The 18,286-nt window shown below is 53.4% G+C and overlaps 1 protein-coding gene across 4 annotated transcripts in view; it reads right to left on the bottom strand.

Annotated features, from left to right (window-relative positions):
• The window catches only part of fbxw5 (F-box and WD repeat domain containing 5), an 88,978-nt gene extending 71,444 nt beyond the window's left edge, over positions 1-17,534 (bottom strand). For 3 of the 4 annotated variants that reach the window (XM_038781830.1, XM_038781833.1, XM_038781829.1), the window contains exon 1: positions 17,465-17,534. The gene's annotated coding sequence lies outside the window, so the exon portion shown is untranslated. The other variant, XM_038781831.1, reaches the window with a different exon arrangement.
• Positions 17,535-18,286: the final 752 nt, after the last annotated feature.

The raw sequence follows: 18,286 nt of genomic DNA, 5'->3' as shown, positions 1-18,286 counted from the left end.
TAGTAGACCAGGTGCGCCTGAGAAGGGGGTGGGTGGGACAGGTGTTCCACTCAGGCTTGGACGCAAAGAACCGGGGGGTGGCGATTTTGGTGGGAAAGAGGGTGTCGTTCGTGGCGGCGCAGGTGGTAGCAGATAAGGAGGGTAGGTACGTGATGGTGAAGGGTAGGCTGCAGGGAGAGAATGTGGTGCTGGTAAATGTATATGCCCCGAATTGGGATGACGCGGGTTTTATGAGGCGCCTGTTGGGCCTCATTCCGGGTCTGGAGGCAGGAGGCCTGATCATGGGGGGGGACTTCAACACAGTGCTCGACCCTGGGCTGGACAGATCGAGTTCCAGGACGAATAGGAGGCCGGCAGCGGCGGAGGTGCTAAGGGGGTTCATGGAGCAGATGGGGGGGGTAGACCCTTGGAGATTTGGCAGGCCAAGGGCGAGGGAGTATTCTTTTTTCTCCCACGTCCACAGGGTGTACTCCAGAATAGACTTTTTTGTACTGAGCAGGGGGCTGATTTCGAGAGTGCAGGACACGGAGTACTCGGCCATTGCGATTTCGGACCATGCACCACACTGGGTAGAGGTAGAACTGGGGGAAGCACGGGACCAGCGCCCGCTGTGGCGCCTGGATGTGGGGCTGCTGGCGGACGATGAGGTGTGCGGAAGGGTCCGGAAGGGCATTGAGAGATATCTGGGCACGAACGACACGGGCGAGGTGAAGGTGGGGGTAGTATGGGAGGCCCTGAAAGCAGTGATCAGAGGAGAGCTGATCTCCATAAGGGCACACAGAGAAAGGAAGGAGAGGCAGGAGAGGGAGAGACTGGTGGGGGAACTTATAGAAGTGGACAGGAGATATGCGGAGACACCAGAGGAGGGGCTGTTGAGGGAGCGGCGCAGTTTACAGGCCCAGTTTGACCTACTGACCACTAGGAAGGCGGAGACGCAATGGAGAAGGGCACAGGGTGCGGTCTATGAGTACGGGGAAAAGGCGAGCAGGATGCTAGCACACCAGCTGCGCAAGCGAGATGCAGCCAGAGAGATTGGGGGAGTGAGAGAGAAGGGAGGGAACGTAGTGCAGAAGGGGCAAGAGGTGAACGGGGTCTTCAGGGATTTCTACAGGGAATTGTACCGGTCTGAGCCGCCCAGGAGGAGGGGGGGAATGGAGAACTTCCTCGATAGATTGAGGTTCCCAAAGGTCCAGGAGGAACGGGTGGAGGGGCTGGGGGCGCCGATAGAGCTGCAGGAACTAGTTAAAGGGATAGGCCAGATGCAGGCGGGGAAGGCGCCGGGGCCGGATGGGTTCCCGGTGGAATTTTATAAGAAGTATGTGGACTTGGTGGGTCCAGTGCTGGTGCGAGCCTTCAATGAGGCGCGAGAGGGGGGGGCTCTGCCCCCGACAATGTCACAGGCCCTGATCTCCTTGATCCTGAAGCGGGACAAAGACCCTGTACAGTGCTGGTCCTATAGGCCTATCTCCCTCTTGAATGTAGATGCCAAACTGTTGGCAAAGGTCCTGGCAACCAGAATAGAGGATTGTGTGCCAGGGGTAATCCATGAGGACCAGACGGGTTTCGTAAAGGGACGACAACTTAATACAAATGTCCGGAGGCTGTTGAATGTAATTATGATGCCAGCAGTGGAGGGGGAGGCTGAGATAGTGGTAGCACTGGATGCGGAGAAGGCATTCGATAGGGTGGAGTGGGAATACCTGTGGGAGACGCTGGAACGGTTTGGGTTTGGGGAGGGATTTATCAAGTGGGTGAAGCTGCTGTATTCGGCCCCGATGGCGAGTGTGGTTACAAACGGGAGGAGGTCGGAGTATTTTGGGCTCCATCGAGGTACCAGGCAGGGATGCCCCCTATCCCCCTTACTATTTGCATTAGCGATCGAACCGTTGGCGATGGCACTGAGGGGTTCAGGGGGTTGGAGAGGACTGACAAGGGGAGGGGAGGAGCATCGGGTATCACTCTATGCGGATGATTTGTTGTTGTATGTGGCGGATCTGGAAGGGGGAATGCCGGAGGTAATGGAAATACTAGCGGAGTTTGGGGACTTTTCGGGATATAAATTAAATGTGGGTAAAAGTGAGGTCTTTGTGATACACCCGGGAGATCAGGGGGAGGGAATTGGGCGGCTCCCCTTTAGGAGAGCAGTAAAGAGCTTCAGGTACTTGGGGGTGCAGGTGGCAAGGAATTGGGGGACCCTCCACAAGCTGAACTTTTCAAGGCTGGTGGAGCAGATGGAGGAGGAGTTCAAGAGGTGGGACATGGTACCGCTGTCGCTAGCAGGGAGGGTGCAGTCAGTCAAAATGACGGTCCTCCCGAGGTTCTTGTTTCTGTTCCAGTGCTTGCCCATCTTCCTCCCCAGGGCCTTCTTCAAGAAGGTAACTAGCAGCATTATGGGCTATGTGTGGGCGCATGGCACCCCTAGAGTGAGAAGGATTTTCTTGGAACGGAGTAGGGACAGTGGAGGATTAGCGCTACCCAATCTTTCCGGATACTACTGGGCGGCGAACGCATCGATGGTGCGCAAGTGGGTGATGGAGGGGGAGGGGGCAGCTTGGAAACGTATGGAGAGTGCGTCCTGCGGCAATACAAGCCTGGGGGCGCTAGTAACGGCACCATGGCCACTCCCCCCCACAAGGTATACCACGAGTCCGGTAGTGGCGGCCACCCTTAAAATCTGGGGGCAGTGGAGGCGACACAGGGGGGAAGTGGGGGGTCTGATGGCGGCGCCACTGAGAGGGAACCACAGATTTGTCCCGGGGAACACTGGCGGGGGATTCCAGAGCTGGCACAGGGCGGGCATCAGGCAACTGAGGGACATGTTCATAGAGGGGAGGTTTGCGAGCCTGGGAGAGCTGGAGGAGAAATTTGAGCTCCCCCCGGGGAACACGTTTAGATACCTGCAGGTGAAGGCATTTGCCAGACGACAGGTGGAAGGATTCCCCTTGCTTCCCGATGGAGGGGCGAGTGATAGGGTGCTGTCAGGGGCCTGGGTCGGAGAAGGGAAGGTCTCGGACATCTACAAAATAATGCAGGAGGTGGAGGAGGTACCGATAGAGGAGCTGAAAGACAAGTGGGAAGCGGAGCTGGGAGAGCAGATAGAAGATGGGACATGGGCGGATGCCCTAGAGAGGGTCAATTCGTCGTCGTCGTGCGCAAGGTTGGGCCTCATCCAATTTAAGGTGCTGCACAGAGCCCATATGACGGGGGCTAGGATGAGTCGGTTCTTCGGGGGGGAGGACAGGTGTGTTAGGTGTTCGGGAAGCCCTGCGAACCATGTACATATGTTCTGGATGTGTCCGGCACTGGAAGAGTTCTGGGAGGGGGTGGCGGGGACGGTATCGAGAGTGGTGGGAACCAGGGTCAAACCAGGGGGCTAGCGATTTTTGGGGTTGGGGTGGAGCCAGGAGTACAGGAGGCAGGGGAGGCCGGAATATTGGCCTTTGCGTCCTTGGTAGCTCGGAGAAGGATCTTGATTCAGTGGAGGGACACAAGGCCACCAAGCGTTAACACCTGGTTAAACGACATGGCAAGCTTCATCCAATTGGAAAGAATCAAATTCGCCCTGAGAGGGTCGGTACAGGGGTTCTTCCGGCGGTGGCAGCCCTTCCTTGACTTTCTGGATCAGAGATAGGAACCGGAGGCCGAAACAGCAGCAACCCGGGGAGAAAAGGGGGGGGGGGGGGGGGAGGGGGGGGGGGGGGGATAGCAACGAAGGGAGCACGTCAGCGGGGGGTCGCGGGCAAGGACTGCCCGAGGCCATCGGCAGAAAGGGAAAAACGGTTTGGTTGCTAGACTGATAGCGCGGAGGGGGGGGGGGGGGGGGGGGGGGGGGGGGGGGGAGGGAGGGTGGGGGGGTGCGCGCGGGGGAGGTTTTTCCAGGGGGGACCTGTGGTGTTATGATTTAAAATGTAATAGGGGTAAATGTTTGTATCGAAAAATTTCAATAAAAATTATTTTTTAAAAAAAAGTACTGTACCCCAGTGTTATACAGAGACAGACCTGTCCACACCAGTACTGTACCCCAGTGTTATACAGTAACAGACCCGTCCCCACCAGTACTGTACCCCAGTGTTATCCAGAGACAGACCGGTCCCCACCAGTACTGTACCCCAGTGTTATACAGAGACAGACCGGTCCCCACCAGTACTGTAACCCAGTGTTATACAGTGACAGACCTGTCCCCACCAGTACTGTACCGCAGTGTTATACAGTGACAGACCCGTCACCACCAGTACTGTACCCCAGTGTTATACAGAGGTAGACCTGTCCCCACCAGTACTGTACCCCAGTGGTATACAGTAACAGACCCAGCCCCACCAGTACTGTACCTCAGTGTTATACAGTGACAGACCGGTCCCCACCAGTACTGTACCCCAGTGTTATACAGTGACAGACCAGTCCCCACCAGTACTGTACTCCAGTGTTATACAGTAACAGACCGGTCCCCACCAGTACTGTACCCCAGTGTTATACAGAGACAGACCCAGCCCCACCAGTACTGTACCCCAGTGTTATACAGTGACAGACCGGTCCCCACCAGTTCTGTTCCCCAGTGTTATACAGTAAAAGACTCGTCCCCACTAGTACTATACCCCAGTGTTATACAGTGACAGACCCAGCCCCACCAGTACTGTACCCCAGTGTTATACAGTGACAGACCGGTCCCCACCAGTACTGTACCCGTGTTATACAGTAACAGACCCGTCCCCACCAGTACTATACCCCAGTGTTACACAGTGACAGACCCGTCCCCACCAGTACTGTACCCCAGTGTTATACAGAGACAGACCCAGCCCCACTAGTACTGTACCTCAGTGTTATACAGTGACAGACCGGTCCCCACCAGTACTGTACCCCAGTGTTATACAGTGACAGACCGGTCCCCACCAGTACTGTACCCCAGTGTTATGTAGACCCACCCCCACCAGTACTGTACCCCAATGTTACACAGTGACAGACCCATCCCCACAAGTACTGTACCCCAGTGTTATACAGAGACAGACCCAGCCCCACCAGTACTGTACCTCAGTGTTATACAGTGACAGACCCACCCCCACCAGTGCTGTACCTCAGTGTTAAAGTGACAGACCGTCCTCACCAGTACTGTACCCCAGTGTTATACAGTGACAGACCCATCCCCACCAGTTCTGTACCCCAGTGTTATGTAGCCCTGCCCCCACCAGTACTGTACCCCAGTGTTATACAGAGACGGACCCGTCCCCACCAGTACTGTACCCCAGTGTTATATAGTGACAGACACACCCCCACCAGTACTGTACCCCAGTGTTATACAGAGACGGATTCGTCCCCACCAGTACTGTACACCAGTGTTATACAGTGACAGACCTGTCCCCACCAGTACTGTACCCCAGTGTTATACAGTGACAGTCCTGTCCCCACCAGTACTGTACCCCAGTGTTATACAGTGACAGACCCGTCCCCACCAGTACTGTACCCCAGTGTTATACAGAGAGACCCGTCCCCACCAGTACTGTACCCCAGTGTTATACAGTGACAGATCGTCCCCACCAGTACTGTACCCCAGTGTTATACAGAGACAGACCCGTCCCCACCAGTACTGTACCCCAGTGTTATACAGTGACAGATCGTCCCCACCAGTACTGTACCCCAGTGTTATAGTGACAGACCTGTCCACACCAGTACTGTACCCCAGTGTTATACAGTGACAGATCGTCCCCACCAGTACTGAACCCCAGTGTTATACAGTGACAGACCTGTCCCCACCAGTACTGTACCCCAGTGTTATACAGTGACAGACCTGTTCCCACCAGTACTGTAACCCAGTGTTATACAGTGACAGACCCGTCCCCACCAGTACTGTACCCCAGTGTTATACAGTGACAGGCCAGTCCCCACCAGTACTGTACCCCAGTGTTATACAGAGACAGACCCGTCCCCACCAGTACTGTACCCCAGTGTTATACAGTGACAGACCTGTCCCCACCAGTACTGTACCCCAGTGTTATACAGAGACAGACCCGTCCCCACCAGTACTGTACCCCAGTGTTATACAGTGACAGATCGTCCCCACCAGTACTGTACCCCAGTGTTATACAGTGACAGACCTGTCCCCACCAGTACTGTACCCCAGTGTTATACAGAGACAGACCCGTCCCCACCAGTACTGTACCTGTGTTATACAGTGACAGATCGTCCCCACCAGTACTGTACCCCAGTGTTATACAGCGACAGTCCTGTCTCCACCAATACTGTACCCCAGTATTATACAGAGACAGACCCGTCCCCACCAGTACTGTACCCCAGTGTTATACAGTGACAGACCCAGCCCCACCAGTACTGTACCCCAGTGTTATACAGAGACAGACCCAGCCCCACCAGTACTGTACCTCAGTGTTATACAGTGACAGACCCACCCCCACCAGTGCTGTACCTCAGTGTTAAAGTGACAGACCGTCCTCACCAGTACTGGATCTCAGTGTTATACAGTGACAGACCCATCCCCACCAGTTCTGTACCCCAGTGTTATGTAGCCCTGCCCCCACCAGTCCTGTACCTCAGTGTTATATAGTGACAGACCCACCCCCACCAGTACTGTACCCCAGTGTTATACAGAGACGGACCCGTCCCCACCAGTACTGTACCCCAGTGTTATATAGTGACAGACCCACCCCCACCAGTACTGTACCCCAGTGTTATACAGAGACGGACCCGTCCCCACCAGTACTGTACACCAGTGTTATACAGTGACAGACCTGTCCCCACCAGTACTGTACCCCAGTGTTATACAGTGACAGACCCGTCCCCACCAGTACTGTACCCCAGTGTTATACAGAGAGACCCGTCCCCACCAGTACTGTACCCCAGTGTTATACAGTGACAGATCGTCCCCACCAGTACTGGACCCCAGTGTTATACAGAGACAGACCCGTCCCCACCAGTACTGTACCACAGTGTTATACAGTGACAGATCGTCCCCACCAGTACTGTACCCCAGTGTTATAGTGACAGACCTGTCCACACCAGTACTGTACCCCAGTGTTATACAGTGACAGATCGTCCCCACCAGTACTGAACCCCAGTGTTATACAGTGACAGACCTGTCCCCACCAGTACTGTACCCCAGTGTTATAGTAACAGACCCGTCCCCACCAATACTGTGCCTCAGTGTTATACAGTGACAGACCTGTTCCCACCAGTACTGTACCCCAGTGTTATACAGTGACAGACCTGTCCCCACCAGTACTGTACCCCAGTGTTATACAGTGACAGACCTGTCCCCACCAGTACTGTACCCCAGTGTTATACAGAGACAGACCCGTCCCCACCAGTACTGTACCTGTGTTATACAGTGACAGATCGTCCCCACCAGTACTGTACCCCAGTGTTATAGTAACAGACCCGTCCCCACCAATACTGTGCCTCAGTGTTATACAGTGACAGACCTGTTCCCACCAGTACTGTACCCCAGTGTTATACAGTGACAGACCTGTCCCCACCAGTACTGTACCCCAGTGTTATACAGTGACAGACCTGTCCCCACCAGTACTGTACCCCAGTGTTATACAGAGACAGACCCGTCCCCACCAGTACTGTACCTGTGTTATACAGTGACAGATCGTCCCCACCAGTACTGTACCCCAGTGTTATACAGCGACAGTCCTGTCTCCACCAATACTGTACCCCTGTGTTATACAGAGACAGACCCGTCCCCACCAGTACTGTACCTCAGTGTTATACAGTGACAGATCGTCCCCACCAGTACTGTACCCCAGTGTTATACATTGACAGACCGTCCCCACCAGTACTGTACCCCAGTGTTATACAGTGACAGACCCATCCCCACCAGTACTGTACCCCAGTGTTATAGTGACAGACCCGGTCCCACCAGTACTGTACCCGTGTTATACAGTGACAGACACGTCCCCACCAGTGCTGGACCCCAGTGTTATACAGTGACAGACCCGTCCCCACCAGTGCTGTACCCCAGTGTTATAAGAGACAGACCCGTCCCCATCAGTACTGTACCCTAGTGTTATACTGTGACAGACCGGTCCCCACCAGTACTATACCGCAGTGTTATACAGTGACAGACTGGTCCCCACCAGTACTGTACCCCAGTGTTATACAGTGACAGACTGGTGCCCACCAGTACTGTAGCCCAGTGTTATACAGCGACAGACCCGTCCCCACCAGTACTGTACCCCAGTGTTATACAGTGACAGACCCACCCCCACCAGTGCTGTACCCCAGTGTTATACAGTGACAGACACGTCCCCACCAGTACTGTACCCCAGTGTTATACAGTGACAGATCGTCCCCACCAGTACTGTACCCCAGTGTTATACAGTGACAGACCTGTCCCCACCAGTACTGTACCCCAGTGTTATACAGAGACAGACCCGTCCCCACCAGTACTGTACCTGTGTTATACAGTGACAGATCGTCCCCACCAGTACTGTACCCCAGTGTTATACAGAGACAGACCCGTCCCCACCAGTACTGTACCCCAGTGTTATACAGTGACAGATCGTCCCCACCAGTACTGTACCCCAGTGTTATACAGTGACAGACCTGTCCCCACCAGTACTGTACCCCAGTGTTATACAGAGACAGACCCGTCCCCACCAGTACTGTACCTGTGTTATACAGTGACAGATCGTCCCCACCAGTACTGTACCCCAGTGTTATACAGCGACAGTCCTGTCTCCACCAATACTGTACCCCAGTATTATACAGAGACAGACCCGTCCCCACCAGTACTGTACCCCAGTGTTATACAGTGACAGACCCAGCCCCACCAGTACTGTACCCCAGTGTTATACAGAGACAGACCCAGCCCCACCAGTACTGTACCTCAGTGTTATACAGTGACAGACCCACCCCCACCAGTGCTGTACCTCAGTGTTAAAGTGACAGACCGTCCTCACCAGTACTGGATCTCAGTGTTATACAGTGACAGACCCATCCCCACAGTTCTGTACCCCAGTGTTATGTAGCCCTGCCCCCACCAGTCCTGTACCTCAGTGTTATATAGTGACAGACCCACCCCCACCAGTACTGTACCCCAGTGTTATACAGAGACGGACCCGTCCCCACCAGTACTGTACCCCAGTGTTATATAGTGACAGACCCACCCCCACCAGTACTGTACCCCAGTGTTATACAGAGACGGACCCGTCCCCACCAGTACTGTACACCAGTGTTATACAGTGACAGACCTGTCCCCACCAGTACTGTACCCCAGTGTTATACAGTGACAGACCCGTCCCCACCAGTACTGTACCCCAGTGTTATACAGAGAGACCCGTCCCCACCAGTACTGTACCCCAGTGTTATACAGTGACAGATCGTCCCCACCAGTACTGGACCCCAGTGTTATACAGAGACAGACCCGTCCCCACCAGTACTGTACCACAGTGTTATACAGTGACAGATCGTCCCCACCAGTACTGTACCCCAGTGTTATAGTGACAGACCTGTCCACACCAGTACTGTACCCCAGTGTTATACAGTGACAGATCGTCCCCACCAGTACTGAACCCCAGTGTTATACAGTGACAGACCTGTCCCCACCAGTACTGTACCCCAGTGTTATAGTAACAGACCCGTCCCCACCAATACTGTGCCTCAGTGTTATACAGTGACAGACCTGTTCCCACCAGTACTGTACCCCAGTGTTATACAGTGACAGACCTGTCCCCACCAGTACTGTACCCCAGTGTTATACAGTGACAGACCTGTCCCCACCAGTACTGTACCCCAGTGTTATACAGAGACAGACCCGTCCCCACCAGTACTGTACCTGTGTTATACAGTGACAGATCGTCCCCACCAGTACTGTACCCCAGTGTTATACAGCGACAGTCCTGTCTCCACCAATACTGTACCCCTGTGTTATACAGAGACAGACCCGTCCCCACCAGTACTGTACCTCAGTGTTATACAGTGACAGATCGTCCCCACCAGTACTGTACCCCAGTGTTATACATTGACAGACCGTCCCCACCAGTACTGTACCCCAGTGTTATACAGTGACAGACCCATCCCCACCAGTACTGTACCCCAGTGTTATAGTGACAGACCCGGTCCCACCAGTACTGTACCCGTGTTATACAGTGACAGACACGTCCCCACCAGTGCTGGACCCCAGTGTTATACAGTGACAGACCCGTCCCCACCAGTGCTGTACCCCAGTGTTATAAGAGACAGACCCGTCCCCATCAGTACTGTACCCTAGTGTTATACTGTGACAGACCGGTCCCCACCAGTACTATACCGCAGTGTTATACAGTGACAGACTGGTCCCCACCAGTACTGTACCCCAGTGTTATACAGTGACAGACTGGTGCCCACCAGTACTGTAGCCCAGTGTTATACAGCGACAGACCCGTCCCCACCAGTACTGTACCCCAGTGTTATACAGTGACAGACCCACCCCCACCAGTGCTGTACCCCAGTGTTATACAGTGACAGACACGTCCCCACCAGTACTGTACCCCAGTGTTATACAGTGACAGACACGTCCCCACCAGTGCTGTACCCCAGTGTTATACAGTGACAGACACGTCCCCACCAGTGCTGTACCCCAGTGTTATACAGTGACAGACACGTCCCCACCAGTGCTGTACCCCAGTGTTATACAATGACAGACACGTCCCCACCAGTACTGTACCCCAGTGTTATACAGTGACAGACCCGTCCCCACCAGTACTGTACCCCAGTGTTATACAGTGACAGACACGTCCCCACCAGTGCTGTACCCCAGTGTTATACAATGACAGACACGTCCCCACCAGTACTGTACCCCAGTGTTATACAGTGACAGACCCGTCCCCACCAGTACTGTACCCCAGTGTTATACAGAGACAGATCTGTCCCCACCTGTGCTGTACTCCAGTGTTATACAGTGACAGACATGTCCTCATATTGAAATCATATGTAAGCAGTTCAACAAGGGAAGGAGCCGTATTGGACCCAGTATCGGGGAATGAGCCTGGCCAGGTGGTCGAAGTTTCAGTACAGGTACATTTCGGGAACAGTGACCATTTAAGGTACTGTTGGATAAAGATTAGAGTAGTCCTCTGGCGAAGGCGCTAAATTTTGGGAAGGCTAATTATAACAACATTAGGCAGGAACTGAAGAATCTAGATTGGGGGCGGATGTTTGAGGGTAAATCAACATCTGGCATGTGGGAGGCTTCCAATTGTCAGTTGATAGGAATTCAGGACCGGCATGTTCCTGTGAGGAAGAAGGTTAAATATGGCTTTGTTTCAGGAACCTTGGATAACGAGGGTTATTGTGAGCCGAGTCAAAAAGAAAAGGGAAGCATTTGTCAGGGCTAGAAGGCTGGGAACAGATGAAGCCCGTGAGGAATACAAGGAAAGTAGGAAGGAACTTAAGCAAGGAGTCAAGTGGGCCAGCAGGGGTCATGAAAAGTCACTGACAAACAGGATTAAGGAAATTCCCAAGACTTTTTACACGAATTAGAGAGCCAGAGGGTCGCCAGGGAGAGGGTTGGCCCACTCAAGGACAGCGGAGGGAATCTATGCGTGAAGCTGGAAGAAATGGGCAAGGTACTAAATGAGTATTTTGCATCAATATTCACGAACAAGGACCTGGTGGATGATGAGTCAGGGGAAGGATGTGTCGATAGCCTAGGTCACACTGAGATCCAAAAAGACGAGATGTTCTGCGTCTTGAAAAACATTAAGGTAGACAAGTCGCCAAGACCTGATGGGATCTGCCATAGAATACTTAGGGAGTCAAGAGAGAAAATTGCTGGGGCCTTGAGGGAAATCTTTGTATCCTCACTGGCTACAGATGAGGTCCCAGGGGACTGGAGAATAGCTATCCTCGTTACGCTTTCAAGAAGGGTAGCAAGAATAATCCAGGAATTTACAGGCAGGTGAGCCTTATGCCAGTGGTTGGGGAATTATTGGAAAAGATTCGTCGAGACAGGATTTACTCCCATTTGGAAGCAAGTTTATAGTCAGAATCTTTTTCCCAGGGTGTAAGAGTCAATTACAAAGAGACATCGGTATAAGGTGCGAGGAGCAAATGTTGAGAAGTCTGAGGGAGGATTTTTACACAGAGGGTAGTGGGTGCCTGGAACTCATTTCCGGATGACATGGTAGAAGCAGGTACGATAGTGACGTTTAAGGGGCATCTTGACAAATACATGAATAGCGTGGGAATAGAAAGAAATAGGCCGCAGAAGTGTAAAAGGTTTCAGGTTAGACTGGCAGCATGATCGGTGCAGGATTGGAGGGCCGAAGTTCTCGTTGTTCTTTGTTCATTACCAACAGTACTGTATCCCAGTGTTATACAGAGACAGACCCGTCCCCACCAGTACTGTACCCCAGTGTTATACAGTGACAGACCCATCCCCACCTTTACTGTACCCCAGTGTTATACAGTGACAGACCCGTCCCCACCAATACTGTACCCCAGTGTTATACAGTGACAGACCCATCCCCACCTTTACTGTACCCCAGTGTTATACAGAGACAGACCCGTCCCCACCAGTACTGTACCCGTGTTATACAGTGACAGACCCATCCCCACCTTTACTGTACCCCAGTGTTATACAGTGACAGACCCGTCCCCACCAGTACTGTACCCCAGTGTTATACAGTGACAGACCCGTCCCCACCAGTACTGTACCCCAGTGTTATACAGTGACAGACCCGTCCCCACCCAGTACTGTATCCCAGTGTTATACAGAGACAGACCCATCCCCGCCAGTACTGTACCCTAGTGTTATACAGTGACAGACCCATCCCCACCTTTACTGTACCCCAGTGTTATACAGTGACAGACCCATCCTCACCTTTACTGTACCTCAGTGTTATACAGTGACAGACCCATCCCCACCTTTACTGTACCCCAGTGTTATACAGTGACAGACCCATCCCCACCTTTACTGTACAGCAGTGTTATACAGTGACAGACCCGTCCCCACCAGTACTGTACCTCAGTGTTATACAGTGACAGACCCGTCCCCACCAGTACTGTACCTCAGTGTTATACAGTGACAGACCCGTCCCCACCAGTACTGTACCTCAGTGTTATACAGTGACAGACCCATCCTCACCTTTACTGTACCCCAGTGTTATACAGTGACAGACCTGTCCCCACCAGTACTGTACCCCAGTGGAATAGTGATAGACCTGTCCCCACCTTTACTGTACCCCAGTGTTATACACTGACAGACCCGTCCCCACCAGTACTGTATCCCAGTATTATACAGTGACAGAACCATCCCCACCTTTACTGTACCCGTGTTATAGTGGCAGACCCGTCCCCACCAGTACTGTACCCCAGTGTTATACAGTGACAGACCCGTCCCCACCAGTACTGTACCGCAGTGTTATACAGTGACAGACCCATCCCCACCTGTACTGTACCCCAGTGTTATACAGTGACAGACCCGTCCCCACCAGTACTGTACCCCAGTGTTGTACAGTGACAGACCCGTCCCCACCAGTGCTGTACCCCAGTGTTATACAGAGACAGACCCGTCCCCACCAGTACTGTACCCCAGTGTTATACAGTGACAGACCCATCCCCACCAGTACTGTATCCCAGTGTTATACAGTGACAGACCCTTCCCCGCCAGTACTGTACCCCAGAGTTATACAGTGACAGAGCTGTCCCCACCAGTACTGTACCCCAGTGTTATACAGTGACAGACCTGCCCCCACCAGTACTGTACCCCAGTGTTATACAGTGACAGACCCGTCCCGACCAGTACTGTACCCCAGTGTTATACAGTGACAGACCCTTCCCCACCAGTACTGTACCCCAGTGTTATACAGTGACAGACCCATCCCCACCAGTACTGTACCCCAGTGTTATAGTGACAGACCTGCCCCCACCAGTACTGTACCCCAGTGTTATAGTGACAGACCTGCCCCCACCAGTACTGTACCCCAGTGTCATAGTGACAGACCTGCCCCCACCAGTACTGTACCCCAGTGTTATACAGTGACAGACCCGTCCCCACCAGTACTGTACCCCAGTGTTATAGTGACAGACCTGACCGCACCAGTACTGTACCCCAGTGTTATACAGTGACAGACCCGTCCCCACCAGTACTGTACCCCAGTGTTATACAGTGACAAACCCAGCCCCACCAGTACTGTATCCTAGTGTTATACAGTGACAGACCCGTCCCCAACAGTACTGTACCCGTGTTATACAGTGACAGACCCAGCCCCACCAGTACTGTACCCCAGTATTATAGTGACTGACCTGCCCCCACAAGTACTGTACCCCAGTGTTATACAGTGACAGACCCATCCCCACCAGTACTGTACCCCAGTGTTATACAGTGACAGACCCAGCCCCACCAGTACTGTACCCCAGTGTTATACAGTGACAGACCCATCCCCACCAGTACTGTACCCCAGTGTTATACAGAGACAGACCCTCCCCCACCAGTACTGTACCCCAGTGTTATACAGTGACAGACCCGTCCCCACCAGTACTGTATCCCAGTGTTATACAGTGACAGACCCATCCCCACCAGTACTGTACCCCAGTGTTATACAGAGACAGACCCGCCCCCACCAGTACTGTACCCGTGTTATACAGTGACAGACCCAGCCCCACCAGTACTGTACCCCAGTATTATAGTGACTGACCTGCCCCCACCAGTACTGTACCCCAGTGTTATACAGTGACAGACCCATCCCCACCAGTACTGTACCCCAGTGTTATACAGTGACAGACCCATCCCCACCAGTACTGTACCCCAGTGTTATACAGTGACAGACCCGTCCCCACCAGTACTGTACCCCAGTGTTATACAGTGACAGACCCGCCCCCACCAGTACTGTACCCCAGTGTTATACAGTGACAGACCTGTCCCCACCAGTACTGTACCCCAGTGTTATACAGTGACAGACCCGTCCCCACCAGTACTGTACCCCAGTGTTATACAGAGACAGACCCGTCCCCACCAGTACTGTACCCCAGTGTTATACAGTGACAGACCCATCCCCACCAGTACTGTATCCCAGTGTTATACAGTGACAGACCCTTCCCCGCCAGTACTGTACCCCAGAGTTATACAGTGACAGAGCTGTCCCCACCAGTACTGTACCCCAGTGTTATACAGTGACAGACCTGCCCCCACCAGTACTGTACCCCAGTGTTATACAGTGACAGACCCGTCCCCACCAGTACTGTACCCCAGTGTTATACAGTGACAGACCCTTCCCCACCAGTACTGTACCCCAGTGTTATACAGTGACAGACCCATCCCCACCAGTACTGTACCCCAGTGTTATAGTGACAGACCTGCCCCCACCAGTACTGTACCCCAGTGTTATAGTGACAGACCTGCCCCCACCAGTACTGTACCCCAGTGTCATAGTGACAGACCTGCCCCCACCAGTACTGTACCCCAGTGTTATACAGTGACAGACCCGTCCCCACCAGTACTGTACCCCAGTGTTATAGTGACAGACCTGACCGCACCAGTACTGTACCCCAGTGTTATACAGTGACAGACCCGTCCCCACCAGTACTGTACCCCAGTGTTATACAGTGACAAACCCAGCCCCACCAGTACTGTATCCTAGTGTTATACAGTGACAGACCCGTCCCCAACAGTACTGTACCTGTGTTATACAGTGACAGACCCAGCCCCACCAGTACTGTACCCCAGTATTATAGTGACTGACCTGCCCCCACAAGTACTGTACCCCAGTGTTATACAGTGACAGACCCATCCCCACCAGTACTGTACCCCAGTGTTATACAGTGACAGACCCAGCCCCACCAGTACTGTACCCCAGTGTTATACAGTGACAGACCCATCCCCACCAGTACTGTACCCCAGTGTTATACAGAGACAGACCCGCCCCCACCAGTACTGTACCCCAGTGTTATACAGTGACAGACCCGTCCCCACCAGTACTGTATCCCAGTGTTATACAGTGACAGACCCATCCCCACCAGTACTGTACCCCAGTGTTATACAGAGACAGACCCGCCCCCACCAGTACTGTACCCGTGTTATACAGTGACAGACCCAGCCCCACCAGTACTGTACCCCAGTATTATAGTGACTGACCTGCCCCCACCAGTACTGTACCCCAGTGTTATACAGTGACAGACCCATCCCCACCAGTACTGTACCCCAGTGTTATACAGTGACAGACCCATCCCCACCAGTACTGTACCCCAGTGTTATACAGTGACAGACCCGTCCCCACCAGTACTGTACCCCAGTGTTATACAGTGACAGACCCGCCCCCACCAGTACTGTACCCCAGTGTTATACAGTGACAGACCTGTCCCCACCAGTACTGTACCCCAGTGTTATACAGTGACAGACCCGTCCCCACCAGTACTGTACCCCAGTGTTATAGTGACAGACCCATCCCCACCTTTACTGTACCCCAGTGTTATACAGAGACAGACCCGTCCCCACCAGTACTGTACCCGTGTTATACAGTGACAGACCCATCCCCACCTTTACTGTACCCCAGTGTTATACAGAGACAGACCCGTCCCCACCAGTACTGTACCCCAGTGTTATACAGTGACAGACCCGTCCCCACCAGTACTGTACCTCAGTGTTATACAGTGACAGACCCGTCCCCACCAGTACTGTACCCCAGTGTTATACAGTGACAGACCTGTCCCCACCAGTACTGTACCCCAGTGTTATACAGTGACAGACCTGTCCCCACCAGTACTGTACCCCAGTGTTATACAGTGACAGACCTGTCCCACCGTACGTACCCCAGTGTTACAGTGAACTGTCCCCACCAGTACTACCCAGTGTTATACAGTGACAGACCTGTCCCCACCAGTACTGTACCCCAGTGTTATACAGTGACAGACCCAACCCCACCAGTACTGTACCCCAGTGTTATACAGTGACAGACCCAACCCCACCAGTACTGTACCCCAGTGTTATACAGTGACAGACCCAACCCCACCAGTACTGTACCCCAGTGTTATACAGTGACAGACCCAACCCCACCAGTACTGTACCCCAGTGTTATACAGTGACAGACCCAACCCCACCAGTACTGTACCCCAGTGTTATACAGTGACAGACCTGCCCCCACCAGTACTGTACCCCAGTGTTATACAGTGACAGACCTGCCCCCACCAGTACTGTACCCCAGTGTTATACAGTGACAGACCCAACCCCACCAGTACTGTACCCCAGTGTTATACAGTGACAGACCCAACCCCACCAGTACTGTACCCCAGTGTTATACAGTGACAGACCCAACCCCACCAGTACTGTACCCCAGTGTTATACAGAGACAGACCCGTCCCCACCAGTACTGTACCCCAGTGTTATACAGAGACAGACCTGTCCCCACCAGTACTGTACCTCAGTGTTATACAGTGACAGACCTGTCCTTACCAGTACTGTACCCTGATTTTATCGGGTGTTTTGGGGGGATTCACTCTGTCTCGGGGCTGTTATATTTTCTGACACTTTGGGCCTTACCTGAGGCCGCTTGTTTTGCTGAGCGTCGAGTGATGGATCCGCAGGGCGGCTGCCGATCGCCGGCGGATCGATTTTATGGAGCGGCCGGGCGCGCGCTTCATTTTTGTGTTTCTCCGCGATACGGAAGCAATGTGAGTGAGGCGGGCGGGTGGATTCAAAACCAAATATGTCAAAATATCGCTGGCCCTCTGAGGAAGCGCTGCTCCAGTACTGAGGGAGTCCCACAATGTCAGAGGGTCAGTACTGAGGGAGTGCTGCACTGTCAGAGGGTCAGTACTGAGGGAGAGCTGCACTGTGAGAGGGTCAGTACTGAGGGAATGCTGCACTGTCAGAGGGTCAGTACTGAGGGAGCGCTGCACTGTCAGAGGGTCAGTAATGAGGGAGTGCCGCACTGTCAGAGGGTCAGTACTGAGCGAGTGCTGCACTGTCAGAGGGTCAGTACTGAGGGAGTGCTGCACTGTCAGGGGGTCAGTACTGAGGGAGTGCTGCACTGTCAGAGGGTCAGTACTGAGGGAGTGCTGCACTGTCAGGGGGTCAGTACTGAGGGAGTGCTGCACTGTCAGAGGGTCAGTACTGAGGGAGTGCTGCACTGTCAGAGGGTCAGTACTGAGGGAGTGCTGCACTGTCAGAGGGTCAGTACTGAGGGAGTGCTGCACTGTCAGAGGGTCAGTACTGAGGGAGTGCCGCACTGTCGGAGGGTCGGTACTGAGGGAGTGCTGCACTGTCAGAGGGTCAGTACTGAGGGAGTGCTGCACTGTCAGAGGGTCAGTATTGAGGGAGTGCTGCACTGTCAGAGGGTCAGTATTGAGGGAGTGCTGCACT

The sequence above is a fragment of the Scyliorhinus canicula genome, chromosome 21 (genome assembly GCF_902713615.1).
Source record: "Scyliorhinus canicula chromosome 21, sScyCan1.1, whole genome shotgun sequence".
Classification (NCBI taxonomy): domain Eukaryota; kingdom Metazoa; phylum Chordata; class Chondrichthyes; order Carcharhiniformes; family Scyliorhinidae; genus Scyliorhinus; species Scyliorhinus canicula.
The sequence above is the reverse complement of the archived record's forward strand: the minus strand, read 5'-3'. Positions and strand labels throughout refer to the sequence as shown.